This window comes from Camellia sinensis, chromosome 4 (assembly GCF_055761805.1).
Source record: "Camellia sinensis isolate YWXY chromosome 4, ASM5576180v1, whole genome shotgun sequence".
Classification (NCBI taxonomy): Eukaryota; Viridiplantae; Streptophyta; class Magnoliopsida; order Ericales; family Theaceae; genus Camellia; species Camellia sinensis.
Window position 1 is genome coordinate 192,172,159 of NC_138964.1, and position 10,135 is coordinate 192,182,293.

Sequence of the window (10,135 nt, forward strand, 5' to 3'; positions counted from 1 at the left end):
ATACCAAACACAGCCTTAAGACTCACAAAGAAAATATAAGAGCCTTATAATACAAGAATCAACTCCGAAGTTTGTAATATAAAAGCCTTATTTTGATAACTAGCCAAAAATCAACTCTGAAAGTCTAGAAGAATCTGTGCAGAGTGACTTTTCTAGTGGGATTGTATCAAATCTAAATTTTATTTCTTCAAATTTCATGGGTTGGGCTTTTCTTAACCAAACCAAATCTCAAGTCTCAGCAAATAGAATCAGTTACATGAATTTTTTTTCTCCACGCAACTCGATCAAAGGCTATTTAATTAGTCAAATTAAGGATATTTATTTCTCTATTTACTACACTAGCTCACGTCAATCTAGGTATGCATCTTCCTCTAACACTTCCATCTACTATCATTATATCACATTTCTTCACTACTGCCTTTGTTAGTCTTCATTGTATATAACCAAGCTATCTCAATTTATTTTCTCTCAACTTATCTTCTATCAGTGCTACTCTTACTCATTTACGATATACTAATTCCTAATTCTGTCATTTCTAGTCTTGTCTCACATGCACTTAGTATTTTCATCTCAGTAACACTTATCTCATCTTATATATATATATATATATATATATATATGGGTTGGGTTTTTCTTACTTGATTAAGACTATTTAGATTCTTTTAGGCCTTCAAAGTTGAGTTGGAACTTGGTTTCAGGTTTCAAATATGAAATTAAGTCCAATTTCTACTCATAAACTTGAGTGATATGCACATACACAAACATATTAAAATCATCAAGTAATAATGACTTTTCAAGGTAGGGGAGGTGCTATAAAGGATTGACCAAGGTAGGAAAAGTGCTACAAGGATGAGAAAAACTGGCGTGAGAATGGTAGATGTACTATACAATAGTGAATTAGGGGTAGAGGTATGTGAAGGGGTTGTTGGGTCACAATGTTGGAGGCATGTTGGGTTGGTGGCGACATCGATGACCAGGGTTTGTAGGCATGTTGGGGTGGTGGCGACATCCATGACCAGGGTTTGTAGTGCCAAAAACTAATAGTGGTGTGGTTTGAAGAGGTGTATGGTTATCGTCAATGGTAATTTGTTTGAGGAACATTAATGGGAATTATATTGTAGTGGAGGCAATAAAAAATAATTAAAAATTCTTATAAAAGTTTATAATTATAATTATTAATATTTATAATATTTTTAAAATTTTTAATTTTTTTTTTAATCCCACTGTCAGATAATTTTCCCAACATTAATCATAATTAAAAAAAAATTAGATAGTGTAAATTGCGTTAATGTAGGATTAGTATCTCAGAAAAGTAATAACTTGTTTAGTTTTGAAATTTATAAATTATTTTGGAATTTTTTATATTGTATTTTAATTATTTTTTAGATGCATATAATTTAATTACATTTGAAAAATAAAATATTTATAAAAAAAAATCTAAGTAGGGATATTATAAAAAACAAAAATATCTGACTTTCAAAACTAACCTAAGACTAAATAAGAAACAAAAACAAAAGCTAATTAAATAACTTGACCTACAAGACGACCCATGGGCACAACCCAAATTTGAAAATTCTACAAATTACCAAAATACCCTTAACCTTAAAAATCCTAGGAAGCTTAAAACTAATAATAAAGTTAGACTCTAATAATACTAAAAATATGATTATATGTGGTTATTATCGATTTCTCTTTATAATCATGTCAAGTTTCAAATAATACTGCTACTTTGAATTTATTCTTTCTTGAGCTTCTTATACTCTGCATCAATTTCTTTCTCACTTTCTTTTCCCCTGTTTTTTCCATTATGACCAAACAAAAAGTGGGATTGCATTTCATTTTCCCTTTCTATTTCTCACATCAAATCCTCAAACCAAACCTAACCTAAAGGTTTACAACTTATATCCATATTATGAGAATTCAATAGAACAGAAACTTAATTGCCTTGGCTAAAACATTGATCATGGATACCCAGTAGCGTCAAAAGCTAGAATATAAGCGGGATGTAAACAAGATTACCATACGAAAAAAAACCAAAAAAAAAAAAAGTAGGAAAGGGATTTAATTGGGGTTAAGAAAAAAAAAATTAATGTCAGTTGAAAACTTGTATTCATTAAAGAAATAGAATAGGATAAATTACATTGACCACCTGAGGTTTAGGAAAATATACAATAAACCCCATAAGTTAAAACAAAAAACAAAAAACAAAAAAAACAAAAAAACAAAAAAACAAACAACAAACAACAAGAAGCAGGGTGATGCAAGGCCGGTGCGGCCAAGAAGAACGTCAATGGAGCTAGTTCAACAACTTTTTATAAATTTTTGGCAAATGATTTTTACGTGTTGCAATCTCTTTGATCGAAGCTCAAAACGCCCAAAAAATTGATCGATTAAAGAATGTCTGACTAAATTATATATTGACTTTAATTGCGGAGCTTTTGCTTACACTATAAACATGAAGGTTATGTAGGGGGGATTGGATTGACAATTTTTTGTGTTAAAATGTTGTAGGATTATTAGTCTAATTGGATTATCTATCGCCCTCAAGGGTAGGATTAGCATATCCATTGGAGAGTTTGAATTGTTAATTCAATCCCTTTGGATTGAAAATAAAAGACAATTTTTAATATTATTATGTTTTAAATAATTTATTGATGAAAGAAATATTTTTTTAATAAATACTAAAAAATATGAATTTGTTTTATATTTAGTGAATTTTTAAGCAAAATTTATATTTTTTAGAACAAAAAAATAATTATTATAATATTAAAAATGTCAAAAATTAAAAAATACTAACTTTATATATTAATACTATTTATAGCATTATTAATCTCGTAATATACAAACAAATACTATTTATCATATTTTTCTAATCTAATACTACCATACTAATAATCTCATTTCTTAATCTCACTACACTCTTATTCTCCTCACATTCTTAATCTCCTCTATCCTATGGAACCAAACAAATATGACTGTAGAGACAACTGGTTTATGGCTTGTGTAGGATTCTTTGATTTGCTAATTGAAAATAAAATTAAATTAATTATATACATTATTTATTTATTTATTTTCAACGAGTAAGTAAATTAAAAATGAATTTTTGACAAAAATATAGTATCCATTGTCTATACAACAAAAACTATCTAGGGTATGAGGCAAATAGATTTACGTTATATTTAGATTATGAATTTAGATAAAAATAAAATAAAATAAAAAATTAAAATATTTACATTTATATTTCATTTATATACTTTTTTATTTTATTTTTTAAACACAACTTTAAAAACAAATATTTGAACCATTGTCGAACATCATGATCTCTTTAACTCCTAGCTTGTTGAGGCCACTGCTATATTCCTACTTTATAAAATAGTAATGTTATACGTATCAATTGATATATTAATTAATATATTAACATTTATTATGATATCATCACTTTAAAATTATGGACTTCACTTATTATACAAATTATAAAGATCAAAAACTTTTAAAATAATGCCACATCATTAGATTGGTACGTATATCTTTATCAATCCCGTTAGGTAGCTCGAATAACTTGTGGCTTGAATGGCTCAAGGTGCCAAAACGACGTCAGTTTGGTATCATTTTTTTTTTCTTTTCTTCTTACTTCATGGCTTTTCTATTTGTCTTCTCTTTGAAACAGAAAGAAAAAGGAGAGAAAGAAGAAGAGAGAAGGATAAAAGAGGGAGAAAGAGAGAAGAAAGAAGGAACACAGAAAGAGAAGAGGGAGGAACAAAGAGAGAGAGGGGCGAAACTCCCATCTACCAGTGCCGCTATCACCGTCGCAAACCCTCCACCCACTGTCGCCCATTACCATCACCGTTGCCCATTGCCATCATCGTTGCAAACACCTCCATCCACTAGCGCCCATCGCCTCTATGTGTATACACAGATTTGTGTAAACACACATAGATCTGTATATATCTTTCTCTCTCTGTTCCCCCTCTCTTCCTCCCTTTTCTCTCTGTTCCCCCTCTCTTTCTTCTCTTGGCTCTTTGTTTCAAAGAGAAAAGAGAAGGGAAAGAAAAATTGGCCAAAACAACCTCGTTTTGGCATTCGAGCCACTTGAGCCTCCAAAATTTCAAGCTACAAAGCAATTTTCTATCTTTATTCATAAAATAATCTCAATTTTTTTAAGTGACTTATCACTTGTTTGGCATAAGGCTATGGGGCTAAAATAATCACAAAATAGATTAAAAAGCCAGTAAGATAAAATATTATATCCAAACTATACTCATTTTATTTTTTATTTTACAAAAGTTAAAAAAGTCAAAAAAATCCATCTCAAACGAATTTTTTAGCCCCAAGCTAAAATAGTCAAAAAAATCAAAAAGTCAACTCACATCCCAAATGAACTCTTAATGGTTTGCCATTGGAGTTGCTATAGTTATAATTTAGTAGCTAAGAAGAAAAGTGGTGCTCCAATGGTCACATATAGCAGCTGCCAAAACCAACCTCTCTTGCTCCCTCTTTTAGCAAAATAGATAATTTTTTTCAAAATCGTCATTTTTGCATAACCAAACACAAGTTTTTGCAAATTTTTGTGTTTGATTCTGTCAAAATAGGGTTTCACTATTAGAACAACATTGTTATAATTCTACCATTTTATATTATGTATTGTCAAATTATAACAATGATAATACTATTTATAGTATTTACGATTAGAGGTGCTCTTACCAAACTCAAAAAACAATTTTTTTTATTTTTTATTTATTTGTTGTCTCAGTTTGGTCTATGGCGTACATAAAACTTGGAATTTCTCTCAAACAGCTCCATTCAATTTCCTTGCAAATTTTGTTGACTTGCTTACACCAAAAACTTGGTATTTTTATGTTGTGTTTAGATTATAAATTTAAGTAAAAATTTATTTTATAGAGAGTAATGACAATAGAATATAAGTTTTTTTTTTTCTTTTCTAATTTTTTATTTGAATTCATAATGTAAATATAATTTTAAGATAAAGGCAAATCTTTTCCAAAACGATGATATGACATGTCTCTCATGCTTCTGTTTTTTCCGAAATATTTTGCATGATTGTTGTAACAAACTAGGAAAATTTTGAACAAGAATACTTTATAGTTGACCATTCCAAGAGAGAAAGTAAGGGATTAATAGAAGTAGCCCACAAATGTTGTGGTGTGGAGTTAAAAAGAAAAGTGCTTAAAATTTGATGGGTAAATTGTACTTTTAATTTCTATAGTTTAATTCTAGTTACAATTTAAATTTTTCATTCTACGGTTTTGGTTTACTTATTAGTCTCTTGAGGTATGCACGTTAAAAAAACAACAAAAATATTAAATTAAAATTAAATTTAAAGTGTAAAGACTATATTGTTGAAATTGAAATAATATGGATTAAAGTGTAATTTAAGTCAAACTATACAAGAAAAAAATATAATTTATAGATATAAATTTTGTATTTTTGTGAGTCACATGGAGAATAAACTTATTTCAAAACTCTAAACATCTTTTTATGTTTTTGTTTTTAAAATTTAAAATCGACAATCTCTAAATAAACTTTTTTTTTTGGTTAAAAAAGCATAAAGTAAAAAACTATTTGGTTTGGCTTAAAAAAACAAGGGTAAATTATACTGACACTTCTGATGTTTTTGTTTAATATAGATTTTGCTATCACGTTCGAAAAATTACATTTACTCATCTATTAGATTAAAATGACATATTTGCCCTAATCTTTATACATATAAATAATAAAATAATGTTGATATTTTATTCATGTTATTTCAAGAGAAATAGCAACCATCTTCTTTGATTTAACTCACACAAAAAATTAAATTTTTTTATTTTTCGTGTTTTTTTTTATTTTTACTGATTTCAAAATATTTTCAGCAATTTTTTATTTTATTTTTTAGATACACCTAATCTAGATATATTTAAGAAATATAATATTTTGTAATTTTTTTTAAATTCACCAAATACAAAAAATAAAAAAATCAATAATACTGTAATAAATGTAAATGACGATTTTTTTGGTAATACTATAATAAATGTAGGTGAATAGACGAGAAAGAAAAATGGTGGTGGAAATAAAAATGAAAAATTCTATTTACATATAAAAATTTCATGAAAATATTGTGACAATGATATTGTTGTAAATATAAATCATGTTTATGAGTGTTTTGTTTTAAAGTGAAAAGTCATCATTAAGTTATATCATTGTGTTTGAAAATTTTGTATAAAATTTAAGGTGAATTTCACTAACAGTCCCTATAGTTTGGAACTCGTGTCACTTTGGTCTCTAACTTTTCAATTGTGACATATTTGGCCTTGAATTTTGAATCTTGTTCCAAATAAAAAAAATTGAAGATATCTTTACTCAAATTTAAGGGCAAAGTCCTCAATTAGATAAAATATAAACTAATTTGACAAAAATAAATATCAAAAAAATATTTTTGAATTTTTAAAAATTATTTCTACTCACTAAAGACAAAATTATGTAAAATTGATAAATCTTTTAGATACTTATTTATTTTACTAAATTAATTTTTATTATATGTTTGGATGATGATCATGCAATGGGTGCACCGTAATTGGACCGTGAAAAAGCCTTATAACCATCCATTACATGATCATTATCCAAACATATAATAAAAATTAATTTGGTAAAATAAATAAATAAATGTCCAAAAGATTTATCAATTTTACATAATTTTATTTTTGGTGGGTAAAAATTTGAAAATAACTTTTTAACATTTATTTTTGTCAAATTAGTTTATATTATATCAAATTGACGATTTTGCCCTTGAAATTGAGCAATGGTATCTTCAATTGTCCTTATTTGAAACAAGATTTAAAACTCATGGTCAAATGTATCATAATTGAAAAGCCAGGGACCAAAAACTATAAAGACAATAAGTGTAATTCGCCCTAAAATTTATTTTTGTATATCATCACTCAATAAGAATATGTTCAGGTAGATTTTAATGATGAAAAGTTATAGAATATAGCCATGATAATAGGAAGAAAAAATGGAAGGAAAAAGGACAAAATAGTCATTTAAAAAATTTTCCCGTATGACATCAGCAATCCAAAGGACAATTATGTTAATATGCCTTCGTTTGGGATGTGGGTTTACTTTTTGGCTTTTTGATTTTTTAGCTATTTTAGTCTGGGACTAAAAATCCACATTTGAGATAGGCTTTTTAGTTTTTTTGACTTTTGTGAGAAAAGAAATAAAATGATTATAGATTAAATGTGACATTTTATTCTAGGGGTATTTTTTTGAAGGTCCCTGATATTATGATTTTATAGTAGAAAGGACATCAAATATTTTCATGATGTCTAAGGTCCCTCAACATCAATCCAGAAAAAATTGGTCCAGAAAAAATTCAAGTCAAAGAAATTTTAACTTCCTTAAACTTCCCACTGTAAATTTCTCTGCCCCTTTTTTTTTTTGAACATAAGAATTCCCCTACCTCAACTCACTTCCTTGCTTCTCAAAGGTGAGGAAGAAAGGCAACATTACAATATTATATACATACTTTCCATTATCAGAAGAATTCCCATTGAAGATGGAACTTCATCACTGTGAACAGCTGAATCTAGACCAGGTATCTCACTTCCTAGATTCCCAACATCGGGGACTTCAGGTGGAAGAGCTGAAAAACCATCCTCCATTGAAGATGGAACTTCATCAGGAGAAGAAACTGGTAGAGATACCAATCCTTGTTCAAGCTGGTACATGCATATGTATATATTTTTCAAATCCGACACTGCAGAGAGAGAGAGAGTTGATCAGAAGCTTGCTGCCATGGTTGCGTGTGGTGTTGAGGTTGGTGTTGAACTGAATTTTCTCTGGGTTGAAACTAGAGAAATTCTCTGGATCAACCCAGAGAAATTCCTGGGGGGACTCTTTTCTTGAATCACCGACCAACAACATAACTAGACCAGTACCATGGACGGTGAGATCGCCGAGATGGAACAAAAGAACCAGTAACACCGGAACACACAGTACAACACCAACTACATGCCGGAGAGCAGAGAGGGAGAGACCGGTTTGAAATTTCTCTGGCTAGAAATTTCTCTGGTTTGAAATTTCTTTGGATTCCCAAAATTTCTCTGGAGGAAGAAGATTCAGCAAACAAAAATTGATATGCTTTATGTATTTTTTGAACTGATATGCATTACAGACGAAAGAATTAGCTCAACAAATGAAACAAGGAGTGTATTTTTTGCTTGTATAGATGAAAGTACAGTTTGCTGCCTAGCAAATCTTGGCCAGGGTTGTTAGGACATAGAACATGTGCGCAAAGGGTTTTGTTGTATGTATTCATACTTTTTATTAACTTTGTTGGTAGGAATGCAAGAAAGATGATGAAAATAAAAGAAAAGAAAATGTTTATGGAAGGTTCTATTTAGCAGTGGTAACTGTCTGAAAAAGTGTGGGGATTGTTGTTGTTTGAAGAAATTTCTCTATCATTAGAGTTCGCATCTTCTCTCTTCTTCACAACAAAATTCAAACACACCATCATCAGAAACAAAGACCGCCAAGCTCGAATGCCTCGCCGAAGTCTCAGCGAGTGTTTCTAGGGTTCCGGTGTACCTCCTGTTGGCAGCAGCGGCAGAGTTGATAATCAGCTCCTTTGCTTGAAACAAGCAATTGCATGGCTTCGAAAGAGCGAGAATTGCGAACGAAGCATGTGGCTCGTAAACCCTAGACGAAAGACAACAATGCAGGTGGGTGGGTTTATAGATCCATGAAATCAGGTTGAGAGATCTAGAAAGTACAGAGAAAAAACAAAAAACAAAAAAAGGAAGAGAAAGAGATTGGGAGGTTCTGCTAGAGAGAGAAGAATCGGGCAATGAGGTTTTGAGGAAGAGGATCAAACCCAGTCAAATTTCTCTGATATATGTTTAGGGACCTTAGACATCAAAAAATAATTTTGTGGATCTCTTCCATTACGAAAAGTGGGAGAGGGACCTTAGACCAATTTTTCCTTCATTCTATTTGACTAAAATAATCTATTTTATCCTATATGACTATTTTACCCCAAAGTTACTTTCCAACCATAGAGTTTTATGAGAAACTTTTGGAATTATTTAAAATCTTGAAAGGCGAAAGTAATTTACCAAAAAATAATAAAAATTAAAATGATAAATTAAACTAACCTCCAAATTTAAAAAATATATACACATTAAATAATTCTCACAATTTAATATAATTACAAATTCTCTTAAAATTATAATTTACACAATAGTTTTCATCAATAATTCTTTAGTTATATGTATGAAAAAAAATGATATTTTATATCTTTTATACTTAAATATATGGAAAATTTTAATATACACGCGCACACCCTTAAGGGTGTACCATATGCAGCATTAGTTATGTAATTTTTTTCTTTATAATTATGACCAATTTTCTTTTTTAATTATGACATTATTTTAGTTATGACTCATGAATTTTTTAGTTATGTCTCATATTGTGTTTTGTTACGACATTTTTTTTAGTAATGACTCAAAAAGTATGAAATTATGAATTTTTTTTGTTATAATTATAAAGTGTATATAGAGTGTGTGCCATAATGTTTTTCCTAAATATATATCAGTATGTTTGGTTTTAGTTTTCTGAATTCAGTTTTCTGAAAATTGAGTTTTTTATTTTTCGTATTTTTTTGTTTTTAGTAAGTATTTTTAAAATTTTAAGTAATTTTTTTTAAATGCACCTTAGTTAAATGTATCTAAATAGTAAAATATTTGTGAAAAAATAATAAATGCAAAAAAAATATAAAAAATGTACTGAATTTTTATTTTTTTAATTTTTTTTGGTATTTAGTGTATTTTTTAAAAATTTATTTTACAAATATTATATTTTTTAAGTATATTTATGTTAGGTGTGTCTAAAAATTAAAAAACAATTGCTTAAAATATTAAAAAAATTCATTGAAAACATTAAAATACGACAAAATAAATAAGTAGAATTTTCTAAAAATCAGAACCAAACAAAGTGTATACTTTTATATTTATCTCATGCATTTATACTATTTGTATTAGTTTCAATTCATTTAACCTTATTAAAAGAAATGTTAGTATAATTATGTTAAAACTATAAGAAACACTATGGTATACACCTTACAATTAAAAAAAATGACATA